Below are 23,986 nucleotides of genomic sequence, written 5' to 3'. Positions count from 1 at the left end.
TCTTAGCTTCCGAGATCAGACGAGACCGGGCGTTCTTGGGCTGGTATGGCCGTAAGCAATCTCTGCTTGAAAATCTTGGACTTTAAACAACCTAGGCTTGAAAACATATCACAGAGTGAAAATACCTCTTAACTTACTTTAGAAAAAACTAACAAAGCGATGCAAAAAAACTTCATTTTAAAAAGTTTTTCAACAGTTAAAGCTTACAGCACCTGGTATTCCCAGGAGGTCTCCCATCCAAGTACTAACCAGGCCCAAGCCTTCTTAGCTTCCGAGATCAGACGAGACCGGGCGTTCTTGGGCTGGTATGGCCGTAAGCAATCTCTGCTTGAAAATCTTGGACTTTAAACAACCTAGGCTTGAAAACATATCACAGAGTGAAAATACCTCTTAACTTACTTTAGATAAAAACTAACAAAGCGATGCAAAAAAACTTCATTTTAAAAAGTTTTTCAACAGTTAAAGCTTACAGCACCTGGTATTCCCAGGAGGTCTCCCATCCAAGTACTAACCAGGCCCAAGCCTTCTTAGCTTCCGAGATCAGACGAGACCGGGCGTTCTTGGGCTGGTATGGCCGTAAGCAATCTCTGCTTGAAAATCTTGGACTTTAAACAACCTAGGCTTGAAAACATATCACAGAGTGAAAATACCTCTTAACTTACTTTAGATAAAAACTAACAAAGCGATGCAAAAAAACTTCATTTTAAAAAGTTTTTCAACAGTTAAAGCTTACAGCACCTGGTATTCCCAGGAGGTCTCCCATCCAAGTACTAACCAGGCCCAAGCCTTCTTAGCTTCCGAGATCAGACGAGACCGGGCGTTCTTGGGCTGGTATGGCCGTAAGCAATCTCTGCTTGAAAATCTTGGACTTTAAACAACCTAGGCTTGAAAACATATCACAGAGTGAAAATACCTCTTAACTTACTTTAGATAAAAACTAACAAAGCGATGCAAAAAAACTTCATTTTAAAAAGTTTTTCAACAGTTAAAGCTTACAGCACCTGGTATTCCCAGGAGGTCTCCCATCCAAGTACTAACCAGGCCCAAGCCTTCTTAGCTTCCGAGATCAGACGAGACCGGGCGTTCTTGGGCTGGTATGGCCGTAAGCAATCTCTGCTTGAAAATCTTGGACTTTAAACAACCTAGGCTTGAAAACATATCACAGAGTGAAAATACCTCTTAACTTACTTTAGATAAAAACTAACAAAGCGATGCAAAAAAACTTCATTTTAAAAAGTTTTTCAACAGTTAAAGCTTACAGCACCTGGTATTCCCAGGAGGTCTCCCATCCAAGTACTAACCAGGCCCAAGCCTTCTTAGCTTCCGAGATCAGACGAGACCGGGCGTTCTTGGGCTGGTATGGCCGTAAGCAATCTCTGCTTGAAAATCTTGGACTTTAAACAACCTAGGCTTGAAAACATATCACAGAGTGAAAATACCTCTTAACTTACTTTAGATAAAAACTAACAAAGCGATGCAAAAAAACTTCATTTTAAAAAGTTTTTCAACAGTTAAAGCTTACAGCACCTGGTATTCCCAGGAGGTCTCCCATCCAAGTACTAACCAGGCCCAAGCCTTCTTAGCTTCCGAGATCAGACGAGACCGGGCGTTCTTGGGCTGGTATGGCCGTAAGCAATCTCTGCTTGAAAATCTTGGACTTTAAACAACCTAGGCTTGAAAACATATCACAGAGTGAAAATACCTCTTAACTTACTTTAGATAAAAACTAACAAAGCGATGCAAAAAAACTTCATTTTAAAAAGTTTTTCAACAGTTAAAGCTTACAGCACCTGGTATTCCCAGGAGGTCTCCCATCCAAGTACTAACCAGGCCCAAGCCTTCTTAGCTTCCGAGATCAGACGAGACCGGGCGTTCTTGGGCTGGTATGGCCGTAAGCAATCTCTGCTTGAAAATCTTGGACTTTAAACAACCTAGGCTTGAAAACATATCACAGAGTGAAAATACCTCTTAACTTACTTTAGATAAAAACTAACAAAGCGATGCAAAAAAACTTCATTTTAAAAAGTTTTTCAACAGTTAAAGCTTACAGCACCTGGTATTCCCAGGAGGTCTCCCATCCAAGTACTAACCAGGCCCAAGCCTTCTTAGCTTCCGAGATCAGACGAGACCGGGCGTTCTTGGGCTGGTATGGCCGTAAGCAATCTCTGCTTGAAAATCTTGGACTTTAAACAACCTAGGCTTGAAAACATATCACAGAGTGAAAATACCTCTTAACTTACTTTAGATAAAAACTAACAAAGCGATGCAAAAAAACTTCATTTTAAAAAGTTTTTCAACAGTTAAAGCTTACAGCACCTGGTATTCCCAGGAGGTCTCCCATCCAAGTACTAACCAGGCCCAAGCCTTCTTAGCTTCCGAGATCAGACGAGACCGGGCGTTCTTGGGCTGGTATGGCCGTAAGCAATCTCTGCTTGAAAATCTTGGACTTTAAACAACCTAGGCTTGAAAACATATCACAGAGTGAAAATACCTCTTAACTTACTTTAGATAAAAAACTAACAAAGCGATGCAAAAAAACTTCATTTTAAAAAGTTTTTTCAACAGTTAAAGCTTACAGCACCTGGTATTCCCAGGAGGTCTCCCATCCAAGTACTAACCAGGCCCAAGCCTTCTTAGCTTCCGAGATCAGACGAGACCGGGCGTTCTTGGGCTGGTATGGCCGTAAGCAATCTCTGCTTGAAAATCTTGGACTTTAAACAACCTAGGCTTGAAACATATCACAGAGTGAAAATACCTCTTAACTTACTTTAGATAAAAACTAACAAAGCGATGCAAAAAAAACTTCATTTTAAAAAGTTTTTCAACAGTTAAAGCTTACAGCACCTGGTATTCCCAGGAGGTCTCCCATCCAAGTACTAACCAGGCCCAAGCCTTCTTAGCTTCCGAGATCAGACGAGACCGGGCGTTCTTGGGCTGGTATGGCCGTAAGCAATCTCTGCTTGAAAATCTTGGACTTTAAACAACCTAGGCTTGAAAACATATCACAGAGTGAAAATACCTCTTAACTTACTTTAGATAAAAACTAACAAAGCGATGCAAAAAAACTTCATTTTAAAAAGTTTTTCAACAGTTAAAGCTTACAGCACCTGGTATTCCCAGGAGGTCTCCCATCCAAGTACTAACCAGGCCCAAGCCTTCTTAGCTTCCGAGATCAGACGAGACCGGGCGTTCTTGGGCTGGTATGGCCGTAAGCAATCTCTGCTTGAAAATCTTGGACTTTAAACAACCTAGGCTTGAAAACATATCACAGAGTGAAAATACCTCTTAACTTACTTTAGATAAAAACTAACAAAGCGATGCAAAAAAACTTCATTTTAAAAAGTTTTTCAACAGTTAAAGCTTACAGCACCTGGTATTCCCAGGAGGTCTCCCATCCAAGTACTAACCAGGCCCAAGCCTTCTTAGCTTCCGAGATCAGACGAGACCGGGCGTTCTTGGGCTGGTATGGCCGTAAGCAATCTCTGCTTGAAAATCTTGGACTTTAAACAACCTAGGCTTGAAAACATATCACAGAGTGAAAATACCTCTTAACTTACTTTAGATAAAAACTAACAAAGCGATGCAAAAAAACTTCATTTTAAAAAGTTTTTCAACAGTTAAAGCTTACAGCACCTGGTATTCCCAGGAGGTCTCCCATCCAAGTACTAACCAGGCCCAAGCCTTCTTAGCTTCCGAGATCAGACGAGACCGGGCGTTCTTGGGCTGGTATGGCCGTAAGCAATCTCTGCTTGAAAATCTTGGACTTTAAACAACCTAGGCTTGAAAACATATCACAGAGTGAAAATACCTCTTAACTTACTTTAGATAAAAACTAACAAAGCGATGCAAAAAAACTTCATTTTAAAAAGTTTTTCAACAGTTAAAGCTTACAGCACCTGGTATTCCCAGGAGGTCTCCCATCCAAGTACTAACCAGGCCCAAGCCTTCTTAGCTTCCGAGATCAGACGAGACCGGGCGTTCTTGGGCTGGTATGGCCGTAAGCAATCTCTGCTTGAAAATCTTGGACTTTAAACAACCTAGGCTTGAAAACATATCACAGAGTGAAAATACCTCTTAACTTACTTTAGATAAAAACTAACAAAGCGATGCAAAAAAACTTCATTTTAAAAAGTTTTTCAACAGTTAAAGCTTACAGCACCTGGTATTCCCAGGAGGTCTCCCATCCAAGTACTAACCAGGCCCAAGCCTTCTTAGCTTCCGAGATCAGACGAGACCGGGCGTTCTTGGGCTGGTATGGCCGTAAGCAATCTCTGCTTGAAAATCTTGGACTTTAAACAACCTAGGCTTGAAAACATATCACAGAGTGAAAATACCTCTTAACTTACTTTAGATAAAAACTAACAAAGCGATGCAAAAAAACTTCATTTTAAAAAGTTTTTCAACAGTTAAAGCTTACAGCACCTGGTATTCCCAGGAGGTCTCCCATCCAAGTACTAACCAGGCCCAAGCCTTCTTAGCTTCCGAGATCAGACGAGACCGGGCGTTCTTGGGCTGGTATGGCCGTAAGCAATCTCTGCTTGAAAATCTTGGACTTTAAACAACCTAGGCTTGAAAACATATCACAGAGTGAAAATACCTCTTAACTTACTTTAGATAAAAACTAACAAAGCGATGCAAAAAAACTTCATTTTAAAAAGTTTTTCAACAGTTAAAGCTTACAGCACCTGGTATTCCCAGGAGGTCTCCCATCCAAGTACTAACCAGGCCCAAGCCTTCTTAGCTTCCGAGATCAGACGAGACCGGGCGTTCTTGGGCTGGTATGGCCGTAAGCAATCTCTGCTTGAAAATCTTGGACTTTAAACAACCTAGGCTTGAAAACATATCACAGAGTGAAAATACCTCTTAACTTACTTTAGATAAAAACTAACAAAGCGATGCAAAAAAAACTTCATTTTAAAAAGTTTTTCAACAGTTAAAGCTTACAGCACCTGGTATTCCCAGGAGGTCTCCCATCCAAGTACTAACCAGGCCCAAGCCTTCTTAGCTTCCGAGATCAGACGAGACCGGGCGTTCTTGGGCTGGTATGGCCGTAAGCAATCTCTGCTTGAAAATCTTGGACTTTAAACAACCTAGGCTTGAAAACATATCACAGAGTGAAAATACCTCTTAACTTACTTTAGATAAAAACTAACAAAGCGATGCAAAAAAACTTCATTTTAAAAAGTTTTTCAACAGTTAAAGCTTACAGCACCTGGTATTCCCAGGAGGTCTCCCATCCAAGTACTAACCAGGCCCAAGCCTTCTTAGCTTCCGAGATCAGACGAGACCGGGCGTTCTTGGGCTGGTATGGCCGTAAGCAATCTCTGCTTGAAAATCTTGGACTTTAAACAACCTAGGCTTGAAAACATATCACAGAGTGAAAATACCTCTTAACTTACTTTAGATAAAAACTAACAAAGCGATGCAAAAAAACTTCATTTTAAAAAGTTTTTCAACAGTTAAAGCTTACAGCACCTGGTATTCCCAGGAGGTCTCCCATCCAAGTACTAACCAGGCCCAAGCCTTCTTAGCTTCCGAGATCAGACGAGACCGGGCGTTCTTGGGCTGGTATGGCCGTAAGCAATCTCTGCTTGAAAATCTTGGACTTTAAACAACCTAGGCTTGAAAACATATCACAGAGTGAAAATACCTCTTAACTTACTTTAGAAAAAAACTAACAAAGCGATGCAAAAAAACTTCATTTTAAAAAGTTTTTCAACAGTTAAAGCTTACAGCACCTGGTATTCCCAGGAGGTCTCCCATCCAAGTACTAACCAGGCCCAAGCCTTCTTAGCTTCCGAGATCAGACGAGACCGGGCGTTCTTGGGCTGGTATGGCCGTAAGCAATCTCTGCTTGAAAATCTTGGACTTTAAACAACCTAGGCTTGAAAACATATCACAGAGTGAAAATACCTCTTAACTTACTTTAGATAAAAACTAACAAAGCGATGCAAAAAAACTTCATTTTAAAAAGTTTTTCAACAGTTAAAGCTTACAGCACCTGGTATTCCCAGGAGGTCTCCCATCCAAGTACTAACCAGGCCCAAGCCTTCTTAGCTTCCGAGATCAGACGAGACCGGGCGTTCTTGGGCTGGTATGGCCGTAAGCAATCTCTGCTTGAAAATCTTGGACTTTAAACAACCTAGGCTTGAAAACATATCACAGAGTGAAAATACCTCTTAACTTACTTTAGATAAAAACTAACAAAGCGATGCAAAAAAACTTCATTTTAAAAAGTTTTTCAACAGTTAAAGCTTACAGCACCTGGTATTCCCAGGAGGTCTCCCATCCAAGTACTAACCAGGCCCAAGCCTTCTTAGCTTCCGAGATCAGACGAGACCGGGCGTTCTTGGGCTGGTATGGCCGTAAGCAATCTCTGCTTGAAAATCTTGGACTTTAAACAACCTAGGCTTGAAAACATATCACAGAGTGAAAATACCTCTTAACTTACTTTAGATAAAAACTAACAAAGCGATGCAAAAAAACTTCATTTTAAAAAGTTTTTCAACAGTTAAAGCTTACAGCACCTGGTATTCCCAGGAGGTCTCCCATCCAAGTACTAACCAGGCCCAAGCCTTCTTAGCTTCCGAGATCAGACGAGACCGGGCGTTCTTGGGCTGGTATGGCCGTAAGCAATCTCTGCTTGAAAATCTTGGACTTTAAACAACCTAGGCTTGAAAACATATCACAGAGTGAAAATACCTCTTAACTTACTTTAGATAAAAACTAACAAAGCGATGCAAAAAAAACTTCATTTTAAAAAGTTTTTCAACAGTTAAAGCTTACAGCACCTGGTATTCCCAGGAGGTCTCCCATCCAAGTACTAACCAGGCCCAAGCCTTCTTAGCTTCCGAGATCAGACGAGACCGGGCGTTCTTGGGCTGGTATGGCCGTAAGCAATCTCTGCTTGAAAATCTTGGACTTTAAACAACCTAGGCTTGAAAACATATCACAGAGTGAAAATACCTCTTAACTTACTTTAGATAAAAACTAACAAAGCGATGCAAAAAAACTTCATTTTAAAAAGTTTTTCAACAGTTAAAGCTTACAGCACCTGGTATTCCCAGGAGGTCTCCCATCCAAGTACTAACCAGGCCCAAGCCTTCTTAGCTTCCGAGATCAGACGAGACCGGGCGTTCTTGGGCTGGTATGGCCGTAAGCAATCTCTGCTTGAAAATCTTGGACTTTAAACAACCTAGGCTTGAAAACATATCACAGAGTGAAAATACCTCTTAACTTACTTTAGATAAAAACTAACAAAGCGATGCAAAAAAACTTCATTTTAAAAAGTTTTTCAACAGTTAAAGCTTACAGCACCTGGTATTCCCAGGAGGTCTCCCATCCAAGTACTAACCAGGCCCAAGCCTTCTTAGCTTCCGAGATCAGACGAGACCGGGCGTTCTTGGGCTGGTATGGCCGTAAGCAATCTCTGCTTGAAAATCTTGGACTTTAAACAACCTAGGCTTGAAAACATATCACAGAGTGAAAATACCTCTTAACTTACTTTAGATAAAAACTAACAAAGCGATGCAAAAAAACTTCATTTTAAAAAGTTTTTCAACAGTTAAAGCTTACAGCACCTGGTATTCCCAGGAGGTCTCCCATCCAAGTACTAACCAGGCCCAAGCCTTCTTAGCTTCCGAGATCAGACGAGACCGGGCGTTCTTGGGCTGGTATGGCCGTAAGCAATCTCTGCTTGAAAATCTTGGACTTTAAACAACCTAGGCTTGAAAACATATCACAGAGTGAAAATACCTCTTAACTTACTTTAGATAAAAACTAACAAAGCGATGCAAAAAAACTTCATTTTAAAAAGTTTTTCAACAGTTAAAGCTTACAGCACCTGGTATTCCCAGGAGGTCTCCCATCCAAGTACTAACCAGGCCCAAGCCTTCTTAGCTTCCGAGATCAGACGAGACCGGGCGTTCTTGGGCTGGTATGGCCGTAAGCAATCTCTGCTTGAAAATCTTGGACTTTAAACAACCTAGGCTTGAAAACATATCACAGAGTGAAAATACCTCTTAACTTACTTTAGATAAAAACTAACAAAGCGATGCAAAAAAACTTCATTTTAAAAAGTTTTTCAACAGTTAAAGCTTACAGCACCTGGTATTCCCAGGAGGTCTCCCATCCAAGTACTAACCAGGCCCAAGCCTTCTTAGCTTCCGAGATCAGACGAGACCGGGCGTTCTTGGGCTGGTATGGCCGTAAGCAATCTCTGCTTGAAAATCTTGGACTTTAAACAACCTAGGCTTGAAAACATATCACAGAGTGAAAATACCTCTTAACTTACTTTAGATAAAAAACTAACAAAGCGATGCAAAAAAACTTCATTTTAAAAAGTTTTTCAACAGTTAAAGCTTACAGCACCTGGTATTCCCAGGAGGTCTCCCATCCAAGTACTAACCAGGCCCAAGCCTTCTTAGCTTCCGAGATCAGACGAGACCGGGCGTTCTTGGGCTGGTATGGCCGTAAGCAATCTCTGCTTGAAAATCTTGGACTTTAAACAACCTAGGCTTGAAAACATATCACAGAGTGAAAATACCTCTTAACTTACTTTAGATAAAAAACTAACAAAGCGATGCAAAAAAACTTCATTTTAAAAAGTTTTTCAACAGTTAAAGCTTACAGCACCTGGTATTCCCAGGAGGTCTCCCATCCAAGTACTAACCAGGCCCAAGCCTTCTTAGCTTCCGAGATCAGACGAGACCGGGCGTTCTTGGGCTGGTATGGCCGTAAGCAATCTCTGCTTGAAAATCTTGGACTTTAAACAACCTAGGCTTGAAAACATATCACAGAGTGAAAATACCTCTTAACTTACTTTAGATAAAAACTAACAAAGCGATGCAAAAAAACTTCATTTTAAAAAGTTTTTCAACAGTTAAAGCTTACAGCACCTGGTATTCCCAGGAGGTCTCCCATCCAAGTACTAACCAGGCCCAAGCCTTCTTAGCTTCCGAGATCAGACGAGACCGGCGTTCTTGGGCTGGTATGGCCGTAAGCAATCTCTGCTTGAAAATCTTGGACTTTAAACAACCTAGGCTTGAAAACATATCACAGAGTGAAAATACCTCTTAACTTACTTTAGATAAAAACTAACAAAGCGATGCAAAAAAACTTCATTTTAAAAAGTTTTTCAACAGTTAAAGCTTACAGCACCTGGTATTCCCAGGAGGTCTCCCATCCAAGTACTAACCAGGCCCAAGCCTTCTTAGCTTCCGAGATCAGACGAGACCGGGCGTTCTTGGGCTGGTATGGCCGTAAGCAATCTCTGCTTGAAAATCTTGGACTTTAAACAACCTAGGCTTGAAAACATATCACAGAGTGAAAATACCTCTTAACTTACTTTAGATAAAAACTAACAAAGCGATGCAAAAAAACTTCATTTTAAAAAGTTTTTCAACAGTTAAAGCTTACAGCACCTGGTATTCCCAGGAGGTCTCCCATCCAAGTACTAACCAGGCCCAAGCCTTCTTAGCTTCCGAGATCAGACGAGACCGGGCGTTCTTGGGCTGGTATGGCCGTAAGCAATCTCTGCTTGAAAATCTTGGACTTTAAACAACCTAGGCTTGAAAACATATCACAGAGTGAAAATACCTCTTAACTTACTTTAGATAAAAACTAACAAAGCGATGCAAAAAAACTTCATTTTAAAAAGTTTTTCAACAGTTAAAGCTTACAGCACCTGGTATTCCCAGGAGGTCTCCCATCCAAGTACTAACCAGGCCCAAGCCTTCTTAGCTTCCGAGATCAGACGAGACCGGGCGTTCTTGGGCTGGTATGGCCGTAAGCAATCTCTGCTTGAAAATCTTGGACTTTAAACAACCTAGGCTTGAAAACATATCACAGAGTGAAAATACCTCTTAACTTACTTTAGATAAAAAACTAACAAAGCGATGCAAAAAAACTTCATTTTAAAAAGTTTTTCAACAGTTAAAGCTTACAGCACCTGGTATTCCCAGGAGGTCTCCCATCCAAGTACTAACCAGGCCCAAGCCTTCTTAGCTTCCGAGATCAGACGAGACCGGGCGTTCTTGGGCTGGTATGGCCGTAAGCAATCTCTGCTTGAAAATCTTGGACTTTAAACAACCTAGGCTTGAAAACATATCACAGAGTGAAAATACCTCTTAACTTACTTTAGATAAAAACTAACAAAGCGATGCAAAAAAACTTCATTTTAAAAAGTTTTTCAACAGTTAAAGCTTACAGCACCTGGTATTCCCAGGAGGTCTCCCATCCAAGTACTAACCAGGCCCAAGCCTTCTTAGCTTCCGAGATCAGACGAGACCGGGCGTTCTTGGGCTGGTATGGCCGTAAGCAATCTCTGCTTGAAAATCTTGGACTTTAAACAACCTAGGCTTGAAAACATATCACAGAGTGAAAATACCTCTTAACTTACTTTAGATAAAAACTAACAAAGCGATGCAAAAAAACTTCATTTTAAAAAGTTTTTCAACAGTTAAAGCTTACAGCACCTGGTATTCCCAGGAGGTCTCCCATCCAAGTACTAACCAGGCCCAAGCCTTCTTAGCTTCCGAGATCAGACGAGACCGGGCGTTCTTGGGCTGGTATGGCCGTAAGCAATCTCTGCTTGAAAATCTTGGACTTTAAACAACCTAGGCTTGAAAACATATCACAGAGTGAAAATACCTCTTAACTTACTTTAGATAAAAACTAACAAAGCGATGCAAAAAAACTTCATTTTAAAAAGTTTTTCAACAGTTAAAGCTTACAGCACCTGGTATTCCCAGGAGGTCTCCCATCCAAGTACTAACCAGGCCCAAGCCTTCTTAGCTTCCGAGATCAGACGAGACCGGGCGTTCTTGGGCTGGTATGGCCGTAAGCAATCTCTGCTTGAAAATCTTGGACTTTAAACAACCTAGGCTTGAAAACATATCACAGAGTGAAAATACCTCTTAACTTACTTTAGATAAAAACTAACAAAGCGATGCAAAAAAACTTCATTTTAAAAAGTTTTTCAACAGTTAAAGCTTACAGCACCTGGTATTCCCAGGAGGTCTCCCATCCAAGTACTAACCAGGCCCAAGCCTTCTTAGCTTCCGAGATCAGACAAGACCGGGCGTTCTTGGGCTGGTATGGCCGTAAGCAATCTCTGCTTGAAAATCTTGGACTTTAAACAACCTAGGCTTGAAAACATATCACAGAGTGAAAATACCTCTTAACTTACTTTAGATAAAAACTAACAAAGCGATGCAAAAAAACTTCATTTTAAAAAGTTTTTCAACAGTTAAAGCTTACAGCACCTGGTATTCCCAGGAGGTCTCCCATCCAAGTACTAACCAGGCCCAAGCCTTCTTAGCTTCCGAGATCAGACGAGACCGGGCGTTCTTGGGCTGGTATGGCCGTAAGCAATCTCTGCTTGAAAATCTTGGACTTTAAACAACCTAGGCTTGAAAACATATCACAGAGTGAAAATACCTCTTAACTTACTTTAGATAAAAAACTAACAAAGCGATGCAAAAAAACTTCATTTTAAAAAGTTTTTCAACAGTTAAAGCTTACAGCACCTGGTATTCCCAGGAGGTCTCCCATCCAAGTACTAACCAGGCCCAAGCCTTCTTAGCTTCCGAGATCAGACGAGACCGGGCGTTCTTGGGCTGGTATGGCCGTAAGCAATCTCTGCTTGAAAATCTTGGACTTTAAACAACCTAGGCTTGAAAACATATCACAGAGTGAAAATACCTCTTAACTTACTTTAGATAAAAAACTAACAAAGCGATGCAAAAAAACTTCATTTTAAAAAGTTTTTCAACAGTTAAAGCTTACAGCACCTGGTATTCCCAGGAGGTCTCCCATCCAAGTACTAACCAGGCCCAAGCCTTCTTAGCTTCCGAGATCAGACGAGACCGGGCGTTCTTGGGCTGGTATGGCCGTAAGCAATCTCTGCTTGAAAATCTTGGACTTTAAACAACCTAGGCTTGAAAACATATCACAGAGTGAAAATACCTCTTAACTTACTTTAGATAAAAACTAACAAAGCGATGCAAAAAAACTTCATTTTAAAAAGTTTTTCAACAGTTAAAGCTTACAGCACCTGGTATTCCCAGGAGGTCTCCCATCCAAGTACTAACCAGGCCCAAGCCTTCTTAGCTTCCGAGATCAGACGAGACCGGGCGTTCTTGGGCTGGTATGGCCGTAAGCAATCTCTGCTTGAAAATCTTGGACTTTAAACAACCTAGGCTTGAAAACATATCACAGAGTGAAAATACCTCTTAACTTACTTTAGATAAAAAACTAACAAAGCGATGCAAAAAAACTTCATTTTAAAAAGTTTTTCAACAGTTAAAGCTTACAGCACCTGGTATTCCCAGGAGGTCTCCCATCCAAGTACTAACCAGGCCCAAGCCTTCTTAGCTTCCGAGATCAGACGAGACCGGGCGTTCTTGGGCTGGTATGGCCGTAAGCAATCTCTGCTTGAAAATCTTGGACTTTAAACAACCTAGGCTTGAAAACATATCACAGAGTGAAAATACCTCTTAACTTACTTTAGATAAAAACTAACAAAGCGATGCAAAAAAACTTCATTTTAAAAAGTTTTTCAACAGTTAAAGCTTACAGCACCTGGTATTCCCAGGAGGTCTCCCATCCAAGTACTAACCAGGCCCAAGCCTTCTTAGCTTCCGAGATCAGACGAGACCGGGCGTTCTTGGGCTGGTATGGCCGTAAGCAATCTCTGCTTGAAAATCTTGGACTTTAAACAACCTAGGCTTGAAAACATATCACAGAGTGAAAATACCTCTTAACTTACTTTAGATAAAAACTAACAAAGCGATGCAAAAAAACTTCATTTTAAAAAGTTTTTCAACAGTTAAAGCTTACAGCACCTGGTATTCCCAGGAGGTCTCCCATCCAAGTACTAACCAGGCCCAAGCCTTCTTAGCTTCCGAGATCAGACGAGACCGGGCGTTCTTGGGCTGGTATGGCCGTAAGCAATCTCTGCTTGAAAATCTTGGACTTTAAACAACCTAGGCTTGAAAACATATCACAGAGTGAAAATACCTCTTAACTTACTTTAGATAAAAACTAACAAAGCGATGCAAAAAAACTTCATTTTAAAAAGTTTTTCAACAGTTAAAGCTTACAGCACCTGGTATTCCCAGGAGGTCTCCCATCCAAGTACTAACCAGGCCCAAGCCTTCTTAGCTTCCGAGATCAGACGAGACCGGGCGTTCTTGGGCTGGTATGGCCGTAAGCAATCTCTGCTTGAAAATCTTGGACTTTAAACAACCTAGGCTTGAAAACATATCACAGAGTGAAAATACCTCTTAACTTACTTTAGATAAAAACTAACAAAGCGATGCAAAAAAACTTCATTTTAAAAAGTTTTTCAACAGTTAAAGCTTACAGCACCTGGTATTCCCAGGAGGTCTCCCATCCAAGTACTAACCAGGCCCAAGCCTTCTTAGCTTCCGAGATCAGACGAGACCGGGCGTTCTTGGGCTGGTATGGCCGTAAGCAATCTCTGCTTGAAAATCTTGGACTTTAAACAACCTAGGCTTGAAAACATATCACAGAGTGAAAATACCTCTTAACTTACTTTAGATAAAAACTAACAAAGCGATGCAAAAAAACTTCATTTTAAAAGTTTTTCAACAGTTAAAGCTTACAGCACCTGGTATTCCCAGGAGGTCTCCCATCCAAGTACTAACCAGGCCCAAGCCTTCTTAGCTTCCGAGATCAGACGAGACCGGGCGTTCTTGGGCTGGTATGGCCGTAAGCAATCTCTGCTTGAAAATCTTGGACTTTAAACAACCTAGGCTTGAAAACATATCACAGAGTGAAAATACCTCTTAACTTACTTTAGATAAAAACTAACAAAGCGATGCAAAAAAACTTCATTTTAAAAAGTTTTTCAACAGTTAAAGCTTACAGCACCTGGTATTCCCAGGAGGTCTCCCATCCAAGTACTAACCAGGCCCAAGCCTTCTTAGCTTCCGAGATCAGACGAGACCAGGCGTTCTTGGGCTGGTATGGCCGTAAGCAATCTCTGCTTGAAAATCTTGGACTTTAAACAACCTAGGCTTGAAAACATATCACAGAGTGAAAATACCTCTTAACTTACTTTAGATAAAAACTAACAAAGCGATGCAAAAAAACTTCATTTTAAAAAGTTTTTCAACAGTTAAAGCTTACAGCACCTGGTATTCCCAGGAGGTCTCCCATCCAAGTACTAACCAGGCCCAAGCCTTCTTAGCTTCCGAGATCAGACGAGACCGGGCGTTCTTGGGCTGGTATGGCCGTAAGCAATCTCTGCTTGAAAATCTTGGACTTTAAACAACCTAGGCTTGAAAACATATCACAGAGTGAAAATACCTCTTAACTTACTTTAGATAAAAACTAACAAAGCGATGCAAAAAAACTTCATTTTAAAAAGTTTTTCAACAGTTAAAGCTTACAGCACCTGGTATTCCCAGGAGGTCTCCCATCCAAGTACTAACCAGGCCCAAGCCTTCTTAGCTTCCGAGATCAGACGAGACCGGGCGTTCTTGGGCTGGTATGGCCGTAAGCAATCTCTGCTTGAAAATCTTGGACTTTAAACAACCTAGGCTTGAAAACATATCACAGAGTGAAAATACCTCTTAACTTACTTTAGATAAAAAACTAACAAAGCGATGCAAAAAAACTTCATTTTAAAAAGTTTTTCAACAGTTAAAGCTTACAGCACCTGGTATTCCCAGGAGGTCTCCCATCCAAGTACTAACCAGGCCCAAGCCTTCTTAGCTTCCGAGATCAGACGAGACCGGGCGTTCTTGGGCTGGTATGGCCGTAAGCAATCTCTGCTTGAAAATCTTGGACTTTAAACAACCTAGGCTTGAAAACATATCACAGAGTGAAAATACCTCTTAACTTACTTTAGATAAAAACTAACAAAGCGATGCAAAAAAACTTCATTTTAAAAAGTTTTTCAACAGTTAAAGCTTACAGCACCTGGTATTCCCAGGAGGTCTCCCATCCAAGTACTAACCAGGCCCAAGCCTTCTTAGCTTCCGAGATCAGACGAGACCGGGCGTTCTTGGGCTGGTATGGCCGTAAGCAATCTCTGCTTGAAAATCTTGGACTTTAAACAACCTAGGCTTGAAAACATATCACAGAGTGAAAATACCTCTTAACTTACTTTAGAAAAAAACTAACAAAGCGATGCAAAAAAACTTCATTTTAAAAAGTTTTTCAACAGTTAAAGCTTACAGCACCTGGTATTCCCAGGAGGTCTCCCATCCAAGTACTAACCAGGCCCAAGCCTTCTTAGCTTCCGAGATCAGACGAGACCGGGCGTTCTTGGGCTGGTATGGCCGTAAGCAATCTCTGCTTGAAAATCTTGGACTTTAAACAACCTAGGCTTGAAAACATATCACAGAGTGAAAATACCTCTTAACTTACTTTAGATAAAAACTAACAAAGCGATGCAAAAAAACTTCATTTTAAAAAGTTTTTCAACAGTTAAAGCTTACAGCACCTGGTATTCCCAGGAGGTCTCCCATCCAAGTACTAACCAGGCCCAAGCCTTCTTAGCTTCCGAGATCAGACGAGACCGGGCGTTCTTGGGCTGGTATGGCCGTAAGCAATCTCTGCTTGAAAATCTTGGACTTTAAACAACCTAGGCTTGAAAACATATCACAGAGTGAAAATACCTCTTAACTTACTTTAGATAAAAAACTAACAAAGCGATGCAAAAAAACTTCATTTTAAAAAGTTTTTCAACAGTTAAAGCTTACAGCACCTGGTATTCCCAGGAGGTCTCCCATCCAAGTACTAACCAGGCCCAAGCCTTCTTAGCTTCCGAGATCAGACGAGACCGGGCGTTCTTGGGCTGGTATGGCCGTAAGCAATCTCTGCTTGAAAATCTTGGACTTTAAACAACCTAGGCTTGAAAACATATCACAGAGTGAAAATACCTCTTAACTTACTTTAGATAAAAACTAACAAAGCGATGCAAAAAAACTTCATTTTAAAAAGTTTTTCAACAGTTAAAGCTTACAGCACCTGGTATTCCCAGGAGGTCTCCCATCCAAGTACTAACCAGGCCCAAGCCTTCTTAGCTTCCGAGATCAGACGAGACCGGGCGTTCTTGGGCTGGTATGGCCGTAAGCAATCTCTGCTTGAAAATCTTGGACTTTAAACAACCTAGGCTTGAAAACATATCACAGAGTGAAAATACCTCTTAACTTACTTTAGATAAAAAACTAACAAAGCGATGCAAAAAAACTTCATTTTAAAAAGTTTTTCAACAGTTAAAGCTTACAGCACCTGGTATTCCCAGGAGGTCTCCCATCCAAGTACTAACCAGGCCCAAGCCTTCTTAGCTTCCGAGATCAGACGAGACCGGGCGTTCTTGGGCTGGTATGGCCGTAAGCAATCTCTGCTTGAAAATCTTGGACTTTAAACAACCTAGGCTTGAAAACATATCACAGAGTGAAAATACCTCTTAACTTACTTTAGATAAAAAACTAACAAAGCGATGCAAAAAAACTTCATTTTAAAAAGTTTTTCAACAGTTAAAGCTTACAGCACCTGGTATTCCCAGGAGGTCTCCCATCCAAGTACTAACCAGGCCCAAGCCTTCTTAGCTTCCGAGATCAGACGAGACCGGGCGTTCTTGGGCTGGTATGGCCGTAAGCAATCTCTGCTTGAAAATCTTGGACTTTAAACAACCTAGGCTTGAAAACATATCACAGAGTGAAAATACCTCTTAACTTACTTTAGAAAAAAACTAACAAAGCGATGCAAAAAAACTTCATTTTAAAAAGTTTTTCAACAGTTAAAGCTTACAGCACCTGGTATTCCCAGGAGGTCTCCCATCCAAGTACTAACCAGGCCCAAGCCTTCTTAGCTTCCGAGATCAGACGAGACCGGGCGTTCTTGGGCTGGTATGGCCGTAAGCAATCTCTGCTTGAAAATCTTGGACTTTAAACAACCTAGGCTTGAAAACATATCACAGAGTGAAAATACCTCTTAACTTACTTTAGATAAAAACTAACAAAGCGATGCAAAAAAACTTCATTTTAAAAAGTTTTTCAACAGTTAAAGCTTACAGCACCTGGTATTCCCAGGAGGTCTCCCATCCAAGTACTAACCAGGCCCAAGCCTTCTTAGCTTCCGAGATCAGACGAGACCGGGCGTTCTTGGGCTGGTATGGCCGTAAGCAATCTCTGCTTGAAAATCTTGGACTTTAAACAACCTAGGCTTGAAAACATATCACAGAGTGAAAATACCTCTTAACTTACTTTAGATAAAAACTAACAAAGCGATGCAAAAAAACTTCATTTTAAAAAGTTTTTCAACAGTTAAAGCTTACAGCACCTGGTATTCCCAGGAGGTCTCCCATCCAAGTACTAACCAGGCCCAAGCCTTCTTAGCTTCCGAGATCAGACGAGACCGGGCGTTCTTGGGCTGGTATGGCCGTAAGCAATCTCTGCTTGAAAATCTTGGACTTTAAACAACCTAGGCTTGAAAACATATCACAGAGTGAAAATACCTCTTAACTTACTTTAGAAAAAAACTAACAAAGCGATGCAAAAAAACTTCATTTTAAAAAGTTTTTCAACAGTTAAAGCTTACAGCACCTGGTATTCCCAGGAGGTCTCCCATCCAAGTACTAACCAGGCCCAAGCCTTCTTAGCTTCCGAGATCAGACGAGACCGGGCGTTCTTGGGCTGGTATGGCCGTAAGCAATCTCTGCTTGAAAATCTTGGACTTTAAACAACCTAGGCTTGAAAACATATCACAGAGTGAAAATACCTCTTAACTTACTTTAGAAAAAAACTAACAAAGCGATGCAAAAAAACTTCATTTTAAAAAGTTTTTCAACAGTTAAAGCTTACAGCACCTGGTATTCCCAGGAGGTCTCCCATCCAAGTACTAACCAGGCCCAAGCCTTCTTAGCTTCCGAGATCAGACGAGACCGGGCGTTCTTGGGCTGGTATGGCCGTAAGCAATCTCTGCTTGAAAATCTTGGACTTTAAACAACCTAGGCTTGAAAACATATCACAGAGTGAAAATACCTCTTAACTTACTTTAGAAAAAAACTAACAAAGCGATGCAAAAAAACTTCATTTTAAAAAGTTTTTCAACAGTTAAAGCTTACAGCACCTGGTATTCCCAGGAGGTCTCCCATCCAAGTACTAACCAGGCCCAAGCCTTCTTAGCTTCCGAGATCAGACGAGACCGGGCGTTCTTGGGCTGGTATGGCCGTAAGCAATCTCTGCTTGAAAATCTTGGACTTTAAACAACCTAGGCTTGAAAACATATCACAGAGTGAAAATACCTCTTAACTTACTTTAGATAAAAACTAACAAAGCGATGCAAAAAAACTTCATTTTAAAAAGTTTTTCAACAGTTAAAGCTTACAGCACCTGGTATTCCCAGGAGGTCTCCCATCCAAGTACTAACCAGGCCCAAGCCTTCTTAGCTTCCGAGATCAGACGAGACCGGGCGTTCTTGGGCTGGTATGGCCGTAAGCAATCTCTGCTTGAAAATCTTGGACTTTAAACAACCTAGGCTTGAAAACATATCACAGAGTGAAAATACCTCTTAACTTACTTTAGATAAAAACTAACAAAGCGATGCAAAAAAACTTCATTTTAAAAAGTTTTTCAACAGTTAAAGCTTACAGCACCTGGTATTCCCAGGAGGTCTCCCATCCAAGTACTAACCAGGCCCAAGCCTTCTTAGCTTCCGAGATCAGACGAGACCGGGCGTTCTTGGGCTGGTATGGCCGTAAGCAATCTCTGCTTGAAAATCTTGGACTTTAAACAACCTAGGCTTGAAAACATATCACAGAGTGAAAATACCTCTTAACTTACTTTAGATAAAAACTAACAAAGCGATGCAAAAAAACTTCATTTTAAAAAGTTTTTCAACAGTTAAAGCTTACAGCACCTGGTATTCCCAGGAGGTCTCCCATCCAAGTACTAACCAGGCCCAAGCCTTCTTAGCTTCCGAGATCAGACGAGACCGGGCGTTCTTGGGCTGGTATGGCCGTAAGCAATCTCTGCTTGAAAATCTTGGACTTTAAACAACCTAGGCTTGAAAACATATCACAGAGTGAAAATACCTCTTAACTTACTTTAGATAAAAACTAACAAAGCGATGCAAAAAAACTTCATTTTAAAAAGTTTTTCAACAGTTAAAGCTTACAGCACCTGGTATTCCCAGGAGGTCTCCCATCCAAGTACTAACCAGGCCCAAGCCTTCTTAGCTTCCGAGATCAGACGAGACCGGGCGTTCTTGGGCTGGTATGGCCGTAAGCAATCTCTGCTTGAAAATCTTGGACTTTAAACAACCTAGGCTTGAAAACATATCACAGAGTGAAAATACCTCTTAACTTACTTTAGATAAAAACTAACAAAGCGATGCAAAAAAACTTCATTTTAAAAAGTTTTTCAACAGTTAAAGCTTACAGCACCTGGTATTCCCAGGAGGTCTCCCATCCAAGTACTAACCAGGCCCAAGCCTTCTTAGCTTCCGAGATCAGACGAGACCGGGCGTTCTTGGGCTGGTATGGCCGTAAGCAATCTCTGCTTGAAAATCTTGGACTTTAAACAACCTAGGCTTGAAAACATATCACAGAGTGAAAATACCTCTTAACTTACTTTAGATAAAAACTAACAAAGCGATGCAAAAAAACTTCATTTTAAAAAGTTTTTCAACAGTTAAAGCTTACAGCACCTGGTATTCCCAGGAGGTCTCCCATCCAAGTACTAACCAGGCCCAAGCCTTCTTAGCTTCCGAGATCAGACGAGACCGGGCGTTCTTGGGCTGGTATGGCCGTAAGCAATCTCTGCTTGAAAATCTTGGACTTTAAACAACCTAGGCTTGAAAACATATCACAGAGTGAAAATACCTCTTAACTTACTTTAGATAAAAACTAACAAAGCGATGCAAAAAAACTTCATTTTAAAAGTTTTTCAACAGTTAAAGCTTACAGCACCTGGTATTCCCAGGAGGTCTCCCATCCAAGTACTAACCAGGCCCAAGCCTTCTTAGCTTCCGAGATCAGACGAGACCGGGCGTTCTTGGGCTGGTATGGCCGTAAGCAATCTCTGCTTGAAAATCTTGGACTTTAAACAACCTAGGCTTGAAAACATATCACAGAGTGAAAATACCTCTTAACTTACTTTAGATAAAAACTAACAAAGCGATGCAAAAAAACTTCATTTTAAAAAGTTTTTCAACAGTTAAAGCTTACAGCACCTGGTATTCCCAGGAGGTCTCCCATCCAAGTACTAACCAGGCCCAAGCCTTCTTAGCTTCCGAGATCAGACGAGACCGGGCGTTCTTGGGCTGGTATGGCCGTAAGCAATCTCTGCTTGAAAATCTTGGACTTTAAACAACCTAGGCTTGAAAACATATCACAGAGTGAAAATACCTCTTAACTTACTTTAGATAAAAACTAACAAAGCGATGCAAAAAAACTTCATTTTAAAAAGTTTTTCAACAGTTAAAGCTTACAGCACCTGGTATTCCCAGGAGGTCTCCCATCCAAGTACTAACCAGGCCCAAGCCTTCTTAGCTTCCGAGATCAGACGAGACCGGGCGTTCTTGGGCTGGTATGGCCGTAAGCAATCTCTGCTTGAAAATCTTGGACTTTAAACAACCTAGGCTTGAAAACATATCACAGAGTGAAAATACCTCTTAACTTACTTTAGATAAAAACTAACAAAGCGATGCAAAAAAACTTCATTTTAAAAGTTTTTCAACAGTTAAAGCTTACAGCACCTGGTATTCCCAGGAGGTCTCCCATCCAAGTACTAACCAGGCCCAAGCCTTCTTAGCTTCCGAGATCAGACGAGACCGGGCGTTCTTGGGCTGGTATGGCCGTAAGCAATCTCTGCTTGAAAATCTTGGACTTTAAACAACCTAGGCTTGAAAACATATCACAGAGTGAAAATACCTCTTAACTTACTTTAGATAAAAACTAACAAAGCGATGCAAAAAAACTTCATTTTAAAAAGTTTTTCAACAGTTAAAGCTTACAGCACCTGGTATTCCCAGGAGGTCTCCCATCCAAGTACTAACCAGGCCCAAGCCTTCTTAGCTTCCGAGATCAGACGAGACCGGGCGTTCTTGGGCTGGTATGGCCGTAAGCAATCTCTGCTTGAAAATCTTGGACTTTAAACAACCTAGGCTTGAAAACATATCACAGAGTGAAAATACCTCTTAACTTACTTTAGATAAAAACTAACAAAGCGATGCAAAAAAACTTCATTTTAAAAAGTTTTTCAACAGTTAAAGCTTACAGCACCTGGTATTCCCAGGAGGTCTCCCATCCAAGTACTAACCAGGCCCAAGCCTTCTTAGCTTCCGAGATCAGACGAGACCGGGCGTTCTTGGGCTGGTATGGCCGTAAGCAATCTCTGCTTGAAAATCTTGGACTTTAAACAACCTAGGCTTGAAAACATATCACAGAGTGAAAATACCTCTTAACTTACTTTAGATAAAAACTAACAAAGCGATGCAAAAAAACTTCATTTTAAAAAGTTTTTCAACAGTTAAAGCTTACAGCACCTGGTATTCCCAGGAGGTCTCCCATCCAAGTACTAACCAGGCCCAAGCCTTCTTAGCTTCCGAGATCAGACGAGACCGGGCGTTCTTGGGCTGGTATGGCCGTAAGCAATCTCTGCTTGAAAATCTTGGACTTTAAACAACCTAGGCTTGAAAACATATCACAGAGTGAAAATACCTCTTAACTTACTTTAGATAAAAACTAACAAAGCGATGCAAAAAAACTTCATTTTAAAAAGTTTTTCAACAGTTAAAGCTTACAGCACCTGGTATTCCCAGGAGGTCTCCCATCCAAGTACTAACCAGGCCCAAGCCTTCTTAGCTTCCGAGATCAGACGAGACCGGGCGTTCTTGGGCTGGTATGGCCGTAAGCAATCTCTGCTTAAAATCTTGGACTTTAAACAACCTAGGCTTGAAAACATATCACAGAGTGAAAAAAACCTCTTAACTTACTTTATGTTAGAGTTGTACGCCGTTCCAACACTTATAAACCAGAGAAGAATGACACGAAGAAGTTGAGCTCTTTTACTTGCAAGGAGAGCGATCAGAGACGACCAATACAGCAGCCTCCAAAAAGCTCTGCCGTCTCTTCCGCTTCCTCTCTTTTTATTCAATAATAGGGCGGTACATTCATCACAGGATCACACCAAATAAGCTTATAATTTGCATGTAGGTTTGTCTCTTTGGTAGACGCTCCATCGCCAAGGTCTTCTTGTTTTTCTTGCTTCTCCGCGGCTGCAGGCCTCCTCTTATCAAGTCGCGGTCATTCTGTTCTGCAAACAGCCTTTAGCCCACCAGTTTCTGAAGAGACTAATGATTCAATGTAGTGCGCATATTAAAAAGATTAATATAGTTTAATGCATGCGAGATATATATATATGTCAAAAGGATTAATAGAGTTTAGTACATGTGGGATATATATGTCAAAAAGGTAGTAAAGGTTAATAGCATGATAACTTATATACATTTTCCAACAATTCCCCCCTGTTTATCATGTATCATACCTTTTTCTAAATCTCCTGTTTTTTTGTTTTTTTTTTTTCTTAATAATAACAACAATAATAATAATAGAAAAAATCGTGAGTATAGTGATATATACATATATCTTTTTTTTTTTTTTTTTTTCTTAATAATAACAACAATTATAATAATAGAAAAAAATCGTGAGTATAGTGATATATACATATATCTTTTTTTTTTTTTTTTTTTTAATAATAACAACAACAATAATAATAATAGAAAAATCGTGAATAAAGAAAATAAAAATAATAGGAAAACATCGTGATTATCACACAGAGTGATAATGCCGTCCTGGACCACATAGGGACTGTAGTACGGTGCTGAGAACAGGCCACATGACGCACCGAATCGAAACCACAATGCAACCAACCAAGCATTCAAGAGAACAAAAACGTGGTGTCGCTGTTCAGGAGAGGACAGAATAAACGCTACCCTGCCGATTCAAAACGCTGCTCCTTTTTTTTTTTTTTTTTCTTTGAATCAGCAGATTCAAGTCTGCTGAGAGATCCATATTCTACCAACCTATCACCATAAGTCACCATATTTCCGAACGTCGTTTCCAGCCTTATCCAAACAGCACCTTGCCTGATAAATATAGGAAGTTCAGAATTAAAACAACAAAAAGCCTGATAAATCCAGGAAATACAGAATTAAAACAACAAAAAAGCCTGATAAATTCAGGAAATTCAGAATTAAAACAACAAAAAATACATTTAAAACATAATGAGTCAAGCATATGTCCCCCAATACTTCCCCCCCTGTTTATCATGTATTGAACTTTTTTTTTTTTTTTCTATAGTACTTCCCTAATAACCTCTTCCGGTAGGATTTTCGACTATTAGTTCATAAACCGAGCAATACATTTACACTCAAAGGGATGTTGCTTCAATTCTCGAAGATAGATTCTCGGAACAGTTGGCTCAACTGAAAGTCACTGGGCTCCATGGACATCTCAAAGCCCTCATCGTGGATTTTATTTTCCAAGAGCGGGTATAACTGTGTGGGATCAACCTCCCTGGGTGATAAGGCCGTAGTGATGAGACGGTTCACAAGACTGCGCAGACAAGGAATACAACAACATCCACACAAGGTCAGAATTGCTGCAAATACAGCCATAGATGTTAAAACAGATTGAACTAGGGCTTTGTATTTCCCGAATACATTCATCCAGGAATCCCACATCGTAGTTTCCACCCCTGAATGCTCCTTCATCTTCCGGTTGAGGGTGCGCAGGCCGTCAATGGCCAATGTCAGACTGCCTCCTGCAGCTGTGTTGTTTGGTATGAACGAGCAGCATTGCTCTCCAAACACGGCGCAAAACCCCATTTTTCTCAGCCAAGAGCATATCAAGCGCTGTTCTGTTCTGAAAAGCCATTAGGGGAGTGGCGGATAATTGCCCATGCACGGCCTCAAAACCGTCTTGTGTCCAATTTCCTAATTTCTG

At 40.8% G+C, this 23,986-nt stretch overlaps 83 non-coding genes across 83 annotated transcripts; all 83 read right to left on the bottom strand.

The window, feature by feature from the left end:
* Positions 1-200: 200 nt before the first annotated feature.
* LOC114774040 (5S ribosomal RNA) lies at positions 201-319 on the bottom strand. Its single transcript, XR_003744662.1, has one exon. It is a non-coding gene; the product is annotated as a 5S ribosomal RNA (ribosomal RNA).
* Positions 320-463: 144 nt separating this feature from the next.
* Positions 464-582, bottom strand: LOC114774039 (5S ribosomal RNA). Its single transcript, XR_003744661.1, has one exon. It is a non-coding gene; the product is annotated as a 5S ribosomal RNA (ribosomal RNA).
* A 144-nt stretch (positions 583-726) lies between these two features.
* LOC114774038 (5S ribosomal RNA) lies at positions 727-845 on the bottom strand. The gene has a single exon (XR_003744660.1). It is a non-coding gene; the product is annotated as a 5S ribosomal RNA (ribosomal RNA).
* A 144-nt stretch (positions 846-989) lies between these two features.
* Positions 990-1,108, bottom strand: LOC114774037 (5S ribosomal RNA). Its single transcript, XR_003744659.1, has one exon. It is a non-coding gene; the product is annotated as a 5S ribosomal RNA (ribosomal RNA).
* A 144-nt stretch (positions 1,109-1,252) lies between these two features.
* On the bottom strand, positions 1,253-1,371 carry LOC114774035 (5S ribosomal RNA). Its single transcript, XR_003744657.1, has one exon. It is a non-coding gene; the product is annotated as a 5S ribosomal RNA (ribosomal RNA).
* Positions 1,372-1,515: 144 nt separating this feature from the next.
* On the bottom strand, positions 1,516-1,634 carry LOC114774034 (5S ribosomal RNA). The gene has a single exon (XR_003744656.1). It is a non-coding gene; the product is annotated as a 5S ribosomal RNA (ribosomal RNA).
* Positions 1,635-1,778: 144 nt separating this feature from the next.
* LOC114774033 (5S ribosomal RNA) lies at positions 1,779-1,897 on the bottom strand. Its single transcript, XR_003744655.1, has one exon. It is a non-coding gene; the product is annotated as a 5S ribosomal RNA (ribosomal RNA).
* A 144-nt stretch (positions 1,898-2,041) lies between these two features.
* On the bottom strand, positions 2,042-2,160 carry LOC114774032 (5S ribosomal RNA). The gene has a single exon (XR_003744654.1). It is a non-coding gene; the product is annotated as a 5S ribosomal RNA (ribosomal RNA).
* A 144-nt stretch (positions 2,161-2,304) lies between these two features.
* On the bottom strand, positions 2,305-2,423 carry LOC114774031 (5S ribosomal RNA). The gene has a single exon (XR_003744653.1). It is a non-coding gene; the product is annotated as a 5S ribosomal RNA (ribosomal RNA).
* Positions 2,424-2,569: 146 nt separating this feature from the next.
* On the bottom strand, positions 2,570-2,688 carry LOC114774030 (5S ribosomal RNA). The gene has a single exon (XR_003744652.1). It is a non-coding gene; the product is annotated as a 5S ribosomal RNA (ribosomal RNA).
* Positions 2,689-2,832: 144 nt separating this feature from the next.
* LOC114774029 (5S ribosomal RNA) lies at positions 2,833-2,951 on the bottom strand. Its single transcript, XR_003744651.1, has one exon. It is a non-coding gene; the product is annotated as a 5S ribosomal RNA (ribosomal RNA).
* Positions 2,952-3,095: 144 nt separating this feature from the next.
* Positions 3,096-3,214, bottom strand: LOC114774028 (5S ribosomal RNA). Its single transcript, XR_003744650.1, has one exon. It is a non-coding gene; the product is annotated as a 5S ribosomal RNA (ribosomal RNA).
* Positions 3,215-3,358: 144 nt separating this feature from the next.
* LOC114774027 (5S ribosomal RNA) lies at positions 3,359-3,477 on the bottom strand. Its single transcript, XR_003744649.1, has one exon. It is a non-coding gene; the product is annotated as a 5S ribosomal RNA (ribosomal RNA).
* A 144-nt stretch (positions 3,478-3,621) lies between these two features.
* Positions 3,622-3,740, bottom strand: LOC114774026 (5S ribosomal RNA). The gene has a single exon (XR_003744648.1). It is a non-coding gene; the product is annotated as a 5S ribosomal RNA (ribosomal RNA).
* A 144-nt stretch (positions 3,741-3,884) lies between these two features.
* Positions 3,885-4,003, bottom strand: LOC114774024 (5S ribosomal RNA). The gene has a single exon (XR_003744646.1). It is a non-coding gene; the product is annotated as a 5S ribosomal RNA (ribosomal RNA).
* Positions 4,004-4,147: 144 nt separating this feature from the next.
* LOC114774022 (5S ribosomal RNA) lies at positions 4,148-4,266 on the bottom strand. The gene has a single exon (XR_003744645.1). It is a non-coding gene; the product is annotated as a 5S ribosomal RNA (ribosomal RNA).
* Positions 4,267-4,410: 144 nt separating this feature from the next.
* On the bottom strand, positions 4,411-4,529 carry LOC114774021 (5S ribosomal RNA). The gene has a single exon (XR_003744644.1). It is a non-coding gene; the product is annotated as a 5S ribosomal RNA (ribosomal RNA).
* Positions 4,530-4,673: 144 nt separating this feature from the next.
* On the bottom strand, positions 4,674-4,792 carry LOC114774020 (5S ribosomal RNA). The gene has a single exon (XR_003744643.1). It is a non-coding gene; the product is annotated as a 5S ribosomal RNA (ribosomal RNA).
* A 145-nt stretch (positions 4,793-4,937) lies between these two features.
* LOC114774019 (5S ribosomal RNA) lies at positions 4,938-5,056 on the bottom strand. The gene has a single exon (XR_003744642.1). It is a non-coding gene; the product is annotated as a 5S ribosomal RNA (ribosomal RNA).
* Positions 5,057-5,200: 144 nt separating this feature from the next.
* LOC114774018 (5S ribosomal RNA) lies at positions 5,201-5,319 on the bottom strand. Its single transcript, XR_003744641.1, has one exon. It is a non-coding gene; the product is annotated as a 5S ribosomal RNA (ribosomal RNA).
* Positions 5,320-5,463: 144 nt separating this feature from the next.
* Positions 5,464-5,582, bottom strand: LOC114774017 (5S ribosomal RNA). Its single transcript, XR_003744640.1, has one exon. It is a non-coding gene; the product is annotated as a 5S ribosomal RNA (ribosomal RNA).
* A 144-nt stretch (positions 5,583-5,726) lies between these two features.
* Positions 5,727-5,845, bottom strand: LOC114774016 (5S ribosomal RNA). The gene has a single exon (XR_003744639.1). It is a non-coding gene; the product is annotated as a 5S ribosomal RNA (ribosomal RNA).
* A 144-nt stretch (positions 5,846-5,989) lies between these two features.
* On the bottom strand, positions 5,990-6,108 carry LOC114774015 (5S ribosomal RNA). Its single transcript, XR_003744638.1, has one exon. It is a non-coding gene; the product is annotated as a 5S ribosomal RNA (ribosomal RNA).
* A 144-nt stretch (positions 6,109-6,252) lies between these two features.
* LOC114774014 (5S ribosomal RNA) lies at positions 6,253-6,371 on the bottom strand. The gene has a single exon (XR_003744637.1). It is a non-coding gene; the product is annotated as a 5S ribosomal RNA (ribosomal RNA).
* Positions 6,372-6,515: 144 nt separating this feature from the next.
* On the bottom strand, positions 6,516-6,634 carry LOC114774012 (5S ribosomal RNA). The gene has a single exon (XR_003744635.1). It is a non-coding gene; the product is annotated as a 5S ribosomal RNA (ribosomal RNA).
* Positions 6,635-6,779: 145 nt separating this feature from the next.
* LOC114774011 (5S ribosomal RNA) lies at positions 6,780-6,898 on the bottom strand. The gene has a single exon (XR_003744634.1). It is a non-coding gene; the product is annotated as a 5S ribosomal RNA (ribosomal RNA).
* A 144-nt stretch (positions 6,899-7,042) lies between these two features.
* Positions 7,043-7,161, bottom strand: LOC114774010 (5S ribosomal RNA). The gene has a single exon (XR_003744633.1). It is a non-coding gene; the product is annotated as a 5S ribosomal RNA (ribosomal RNA).
* Positions 7,162-7,305: 144 nt separating this feature from the next.
* LOC114774009 (5S ribosomal RNA) lies at positions 7,306-7,424 on the bottom strand. Its single transcript, XR_003744632.1, has one exon. It is a non-coding gene; the product is annotated as a 5S ribosomal RNA (ribosomal RNA).
* A 144-nt stretch (positions 7,425-7,568) lies between these two features.
* LOC114774008 (5S ribosomal RNA) lies at positions 7,569-7,687 on the bottom strand. The gene has a single exon (XR_003744631.1). It is a non-coding gene; the product is annotated as a 5S ribosomal RNA (ribosomal RNA).
* A 144-nt stretch (positions 7,688-7,831) lies between these two features.
* On the bottom strand, positions 7,832-7,950 carry LOC114774006 (5S ribosomal RNA). Its single transcript, XR_003744630.1, has one exon. It is a non-coding gene; the product is annotated as a 5S ribosomal RNA (ribosomal RNA).
* Positions 7,951-8,094: 144 nt separating this feature from the next.
* On the bottom strand, positions 8,095-8,213 carry LOC114774005 (5S ribosomal RNA). The gene has a single exon (XR_003744629.1). It is a non-coding gene; the product is annotated as a 5S ribosomal RNA (ribosomal RNA).
* A 145-nt stretch (positions 8,214-8,358) lies between these two features.
* LOC114774004 (5S ribosomal RNA) lies at positions 8,359-8,477 on the bottom strand. The gene has a single exon (XR_003744628.1). It is a non-coding gene; the product is annotated as a 5S ribosomal RNA (ribosomal RNA).
* A 145-nt stretch (positions 8,478-8,622) lies between these two features.
* LOC114774003 (5S ribosomal RNA) lies at positions 8,623-8,741 on the bottom strand. Its single transcript, XR_003744627.1, has one exon. It is a non-coding gene; the product is annotated as a 5S ribosomal RNA (ribosomal RNA).
* A 144-nt stretch (positions 8,742-8,885) lies between these two features.
* On the bottom strand, positions 8,886-9,003 carry LOC114774084 (5S ribosomal RNA). The gene has a single exon (XR_003744705.1). It is a non-coding gene; the product is annotated as a 5S ribosomal RNA (ribosomal RNA).
* Positions 9,004-9,147: 144 nt separating this feature from the next.
* On the bottom strand, positions 9,148-9,266 carry LOC114774002 (5S ribosomal RNA). The gene has a single exon (XR_003744626.1). It is a non-coding gene; the product is annotated as a 5S ribosomal RNA (ribosomal RNA).
* Positions 9,267-9,410: 144 nt separating this feature from the next.
* Positions 9,411-9,529, bottom strand: LOC114774000 (5S ribosomal RNA). The gene has a single exon (XR_003744624.1). It is a non-coding gene; the product is annotated as a 5S ribosomal RNA (ribosomal RNA).
* A 144-nt stretch (positions 9,530-9,673) lies between these two features.
* On the bottom strand, positions 9,674-9,792 carry LOC114773999 (5S ribosomal RNA). The gene has a single exon (XR_003744623.1). It is a non-coding gene; the product is annotated as a 5S ribosomal RNA (ribosomal RNA).
* Positions 9,793-9,937: 145 nt separating this feature from the next.
* On the bottom strand, positions 9,938-10,056 carry LOC114773998 (5S ribosomal RNA). Its single transcript, XR_003744622.1, has one exon. It is a non-coding gene; the product is annotated as a 5S ribosomal RNA (ribosomal RNA).
* A 144-nt stretch (positions 10,057-10,200) lies between these two features.
* On the bottom strand, positions 10,201-10,319 carry LOC114773997 (5S ribosomal RNA). The gene has a single exon (XR_003744621.1). It is a non-coding gene; the product is annotated as a 5S ribosomal RNA (ribosomal RNA).
* A 144-nt stretch (positions 10,320-10,463) lies between these two features.
* LOC114773996 (5S ribosomal RNA) lies at positions 10,464-10,582 on the bottom strand. Its single transcript, XR_003744620.1, has one exon. It is a non-coding gene; the product is annotated as a 5S ribosomal RNA (ribosomal RNA).
* A 144-nt stretch (positions 10,583-10,726) lies between these two features.
* Positions 10,727-10,845, bottom strand: LOC114773995 (5S ribosomal RNA). Its single transcript, XR_003744619.1, has one exon. It is a non-coding gene; the product is annotated as a 5S ribosomal RNA (ribosomal RNA).
* A 144-nt stretch (positions 10,846-10,989) lies between these two features.
* On the bottom strand, positions 10,990-11,108 carry LOC114774054 (5S ribosomal RNA). The gene has a single exon (XR_003744676.1). It is a non-coding gene; the product is annotated as a 5S ribosomal RNA (ribosomal RNA).
* Positions 11,109-11,252: 144 nt separating this feature from the next.
* On the bottom strand, positions 11,253-11,371 carry LOC114773994 (5S ribosomal RNA). Its single transcript, XR_003744618.1, has one exon. It is a non-coding gene; the product is annotated as a 5S ribosomal RNA (ribosomal RNA).
* Positions 11,372-11,516: 145 nt separating this feature from the next.
* Positions 11,517-11,635, bottom strand: LOC114773993 (5S ribosomal RNA). The gene has a single exon (XR_003744617.1). It is a non-coding gene; the product is annotated as a 5S ribosomal RNA (ribosomal RNA).
* Positions 11,636-11,780: 145 nt separating this feature from the next.
* LOC114773992 (5S ribosomal RNA) lies at positions 11,781-11,899 on the bottom strand. Its single transcript, XR_003744616.1, has one exon. It is a non-coding gene; the product is annotated as a 5S ribosomal RNA (ribosomal RNA).
* A 144-nt stretch (positions 11,900-12,043) lies between these two features.
* On the bottom strand, positions 12,044-12,162 carry LOC114773990 (5S ribosomal RNA). Its single transcript, XR_003744615.1, has one exon. It is a non-coding gene; the product is annotated as a 5S ribosomal RNA (ribosomal RNA).
* Positions 12,163-12,307: 145 nt separating this feature from the next.
* On the bottom strand, positions 12,308-12,426 carry LOC114773988 (5S ribosomal RNA). The gene has a single exon (XR_003744613.1). It is a non-coding gene; the product is annotated as a 5S ribosomal RNA (ribosomal RNA).
* Positions 12,427-12,570: 144 nt separating this feature from the next.
* Positions 12,571-12,689, bottom strand: LOC114773987 (5S ribosomal RNA). Its single transcript, XR_003744612.1, has one exon. It is a non-coding gene; the product is annotated as a 5S ribosomal RNA (ribosomal RNA).
* A 144-nt stretch (positions 12,690-12,833) lies between these two features.
* LOC114773986 (5S ribosomal RNA) lies at positions 12,834-12,952 on the bottom strand. Its single transcript, XR_003744611.1, has one exon. It is a non-coding gene; the product is annotated as a 5S ribosomal RNA (ribosomal RNA).
* Positions 12,953-13,096: 144 nt separating this feature from the next.
* LOC114773985 (5S ribosomal RNA) lies at positions 13,097-13,215 on the bottom strand. The gene has a single exon (XR_003744610.1). It is a non-coding gene; the product is annotated as a 5S ribosomal RNA (ribosomal RNA).
* Positions 13,216-13,359: 144 nt separating this feature from the next.
* Positions 13,360-13,478, bottom strand: LOC114773984 (5S ribosomal RNA). Its single transcript, XR_003744609.1, has one exon. It is a non-coding gene; the product is annotated as a 5S ribosomal RNA (ribosomal RNA).
* Positions 13,479-13,621: 143 nt separating this feature from the next.
* LOC114773983 (5S ribosomal RNA) lies at positions 13,622-13,740 on the bottom strand. The gene has a single exon (XR_003744608.1). It is a non-coding gene; the product is annotated as a 5S ribosomal RNA (ribosomal RNA).
* Positions 13,741-13,884: 144 nt separating this feature from the next.
* On the bottom strand, positions 13,885-14,003 carry LOC114774046 (5S ribosomal RNA). The gene has a single exon (XR_003744668.1). It is a non-coding gene; the product is annotated as a 5S ribosomal RNA (ribosomal RNA).
* Positions 14,004-14,147: 144 nt separating this feature from the next.
* On the bottom strand, positions 14,148-14,266 carry LOC114773982 (5S ribosomal RNA). The gene has a single exon (XR_003744607.1). It is a non-coding gene; the product is annotated as a 5S ribosomal RNA (ribosomal RNA).
* A 144-nt stretch (positions 14,267-14,410) lies between these two features.
* On the bottom strand, positions 14,411-14,529 carry LOC114773981 (5S ribosomal RNA). Its single transcript, XR_003744606.1, has one exon. It is a non-coding gene; the product is annotated as a 5S ribosomal RNA (ribosomal RNA).
* A 145-nt stretch (positions 14,530-14,674) lies between these two features.
* LOC114773980 (5S ribosomal RNA) lies at positions 14,675-14,793 on the bottom strand. Its single transcript, XR_003744605.1, has one exon. It is a non-coding gene; the product is annotated as a 5S ribosomal RNA (ribosomal RNA).
* A 144-nt stretch (positions 14,794-14,937) lies between these two features.
* LOC114773979 (5S ribosomal RNA) lies at positions 14,938-15,056 on the bottom strand. Its single transcript, XR_003744604.1, has one exon. It is a non-coding gene; the product is annotated as a 5S ribosomal RNA (ribosomal RNA).
* A 144-nt stretch (positions 15,057-15,200) lies between these two features.
* Positions 15,201-15,319, bottom strand: LOC114773977 (5S ribosomal RNA). Its single transcript, XR_003744602.1, has one exon. It is a non-coding gene; the product is annotated as a 5S ribosomal RNA (ribosomal RNA).
* A 144-nt stretch (positions 15,320-15,463) lies between these two features.
* On the bottom strand, positions 15,464-15,582 carry LOC114773976 (5S ribosomal RNA). Its single transcript, XR_003744601.1, has one exon. It is a non-coding gene; the product is annotated as a 5S ribosomal RNA (ribosomal RNA).
* A 145-nt stretch (positions 15,583-15,727) lies between these two features.
* Positions 15,728-15,846, bottom strand: LOC114773974 (5S ribosomal RNA). Its single transcript, XR_003744600.1, has one exon. It is a non-coding gene; the product is annotated as a 5S ribosomal RNA (ribosomal RNA).
* A 144-nt stretch (positions 15,847-15,990) lies between these two features.
* LOC114773973 (5S ribosomal RNA) lies at positions 15,991-16,109 on the bottom strand. Its single transcript, XR_003744599.1, has one exon. It is a non-coding gene; the product is annotated as a 5S ribosomal RNA (ribosomal RNA).
* Positions 16,110-16,254: 145 nt separating this feature from the next.
* On the bottom strand, positions 16,255-16,373 carry LOC114773972 (5S ribosomal RNA). The gene has a single exon (XR_003744598.1). It is a non-coding gene; the product is annotated as a 5S ribosomal RNA (ribosomal RNA).
* A 145-nt stretch (positions 16,374-16,518) lies between these two features.
* LOC114773970 (5S ribosomal RNA) lies at positions 16,519-16,637 on the bottom strand. Its single transcript, XR_003744596.1, has one exon. It is a non-coding gene; the product is annotated as a 5S ribosomal RNA (ribosomal RNA).
* Positions 16,638-16,781: 144 nt separating this feature from the next.
* Positions 16,782-16,900, bottom strand: LOC114773969 (5S ribosomal RNA). The gene has a single exon (XR_003744595.1). It is a non-coding gene; the product is annotated as a 5S ribosomal RNA (ribosomal RNA).
* Positions 16,901-17,044: 144 nt separating this feature from the next.
* LOC114773968 (5S ribosomal RNA) lies at positions 17,045-17,163 on the bottom strand. The gene has a single exon (XR_003744594.1). It is a non-coding gene; the product is annotated as a 5S ribosomal RNA (ribosomal RNA).
* A 144-nt stretch (positions 17,164-17,307) lies between these two features.
* On the bottom strand, positions 17,308-17,426 carry LOC114773967 (5S ribosomal RNA). The gene has a single exon (XR_003744593.1). It is a non-coding gene; the product is annotated as a 5S ribosomal RNA (ribosomal RNA).
* Positions 17,427-17,570: 144 nt separating this feature from the next.
* LOC114773966 (5S ribosomal RNA) lies at positions 17,571-17,689 on the bottom strand. Its single transcript, XR_003744592.1, has one exon. It is a non-coding gene; the product is annotated as a 5S ribosomal RNA (ribosomal RNA).
* A 144-nt stretch (positions 17,690-17,833) lies between these two features.
* On the bottom strand, positions 17,834-17,952 carry LOC114773964 (5S ribosomal RNA). Its single transcript, XR_003744590.1, has one exon. It is a non-coding gene; the product is annotated as a 5S ribosomal RNA (ribosomal RNA).
* A 144-nt stretch (positions 17,953-18,096) lies between these two features.
* On the bottom strand, positions 18,097-18,215 carry LOC114773963 (5S ribosomal RNA). The gene has a single exon (XR_003744589.1). It is a non-coding gene; the product is annotated as a 5S ribosomal RNA (ribosomal RNA).
* A 144-nt stretch (positions 18,216-18,359) lies between these two features.
* On the bottom strand, positions 18,360-18,478 carry LOC114773962 (5S ribosomal RNA). The gene has a single exon (XR_003744588.1). It is a non-coding gene; the product is annotated as a 5S ribosomal RNA (ribosomal RNA).
* Positions 18,479-18,622: 144 nt separating this feature from the next.
* On the bottom strand, positions 18,623-18,741 carry LOC114773961 (5S ribosomal RNA). The gene has a single exon (XR_003744587.1). It is a non-coding gene; the product is annotated as a 5S ribosomal RNA (ribosomal RNA).
* A 144-nt stretch (positions 18,742-18,885) lies between these two features.
* Positions 18,886-19,004, bottom strand: LOC114773960 (5S ribosomal RNA). Its single transcript, XR_003744586.1, has one exon. It is a non-coding gene; the product is annotated as a 5S ribosomal RNA (ribosomal RNA).
* Positions 19,005-19,148: 144 nt separating this feature from the next.
* LOC114773958 (5S ribosomal RNA) lies at positions 19,149-19,267 on the bottom strand. Its single transcript, XR_003744585.1, has one exon. It is a non-coding gene; the product is annotated as a 5S ribosomal RNA (ribosomal RNA).
* A 144-nt stretch (positions 19,268-19,411) lies between these two features.
* On the bottom strand, positions 19,412-19,530 carry LOC114773957 (5S ribosomal RNA). The gene has a single exon (XR_003744584.1). It is a non-coding gene; the product is annotated as a 5S ribosomal RNA (ribosomal RNA).
* A 144-nt stretch (positions 19,531-19,674) lies between these two features.
* Positions 19,675-19,793, bottom strand: LOC114773956 (5S ribosomal RNA). Its single transcript, XR_003744583.1, has one exon. It is a non-coding gene; the product is annotated as a 5S ribosomal RNA (ribosomal RNA).
* Positions 19,794-19,936: 143 nt separating this feature from the next.
* Positions 19,937-20,055, bottom strand: LOC114773955 (5S ribosomal RNA). Its single transcript, XR_003744582.1, has one exon. It is a non-coding gene; the product is annotated as a 5S ribosomal RNA (ribosomal RNA).
* A 144-nt stretch (positions 20,056-20,199) lies between these two features.
* LOC114773954 (5S ribosomal RNA) lies at positions 20,200-20,318 on the bottom strand. Its single transcript, XR_003744581.1, has one exon. It is a non-coding gene; the product is annotated as a 5S ribosomal RNA (ribosomal RNA).
* A 144-nt stretch (positions 20,319-20,462) lies between these two features.
* Positions 20,463-20,581, bottom strand: LOC114773952 (5S ribosomal RNA). The gene has a single exon (XR_003744579.1). It is a non-coding gene; the product is annotated as a 5S ribosomal RNA (ribosomal RNA).
* Positions 20,582-20,724: 143 nt separating this feature from the next.
* On the bottom strand, positions 20,725-20,843 carry LOC114773951 (5S ribosomal RNA). The gene has a single exon (XR_003744578.1). It is a non-coding gene; the product is annotated as a 5S ribosomal RNA (ribosomal RNA).
* A 144-nt stretch (positions 20,844-20,987) lies between these two features.
* LOC114773950 (5S ribosomal RNA) lies at positions 20,988-21,106 on the bottom strand. The gene has a single exon (XR_003744577.1). It is a non-coding gene; the product is annotated as a 5S ribosomal RNA (ribosomal RNA).
* A 144-nt stretch (positions 21,107-21,250) lies between these two features.
* Positions 21,251-21,369, bottom strand: LOC114773949 (5S ribosomal RNA). The gene has a single exon (XR_003744576.1). It is a non-coding gene; the product is annotated as a 5S ribosomal RNA (ribosomal RNA).
* A 144-nt stretch (positions 21,370-21,513) lies between these two features.
* On the bottom strand, positions 21,514-21,632 carry LOC114773948 (5S ribosomal RNA). Its single transcript, XR_003744575.1, has one exon. It is a non-coding gene; the product is annotated as a 5S ribosomal RNA (ribosomal RNA).
* A 144-nt stretch (positions 21,633-21,776) lies between these two features.
* On the bottom strand, positions 21,777-21,895 carry LOC114773947 (5S ribosomal RNA). Its single transcript, XR_003744574.1, has one exon. It is a non-coding gene; the product is annotated as a 5S ribosomal RNA (ribosomal RNA).
* Between the last annotated feature and the right edge of the window lie 2,091 nt (positions 21,896-23,986).

This window comes from Denticeps clupeoides, unplaced genomic scaffold (assembly GCF_900700375.1).
Source record: "Denticeps clupeoides unplaced genomic scaffold, fDenClu1.1, whole genome shotgun sequence".
NCBI classification, from domain to species: Eukaryota; Metazoa; Chordata; class Actinopteri; order Clupeiformes; family Denticipitidae; genus Denticeps; species Denticeps clupeoides.
The sequence above is the reverse complement of the archived record's forward strand: the minus strand, read 5'-3'. Positions and strand labels throughout refer to the sequence as shown.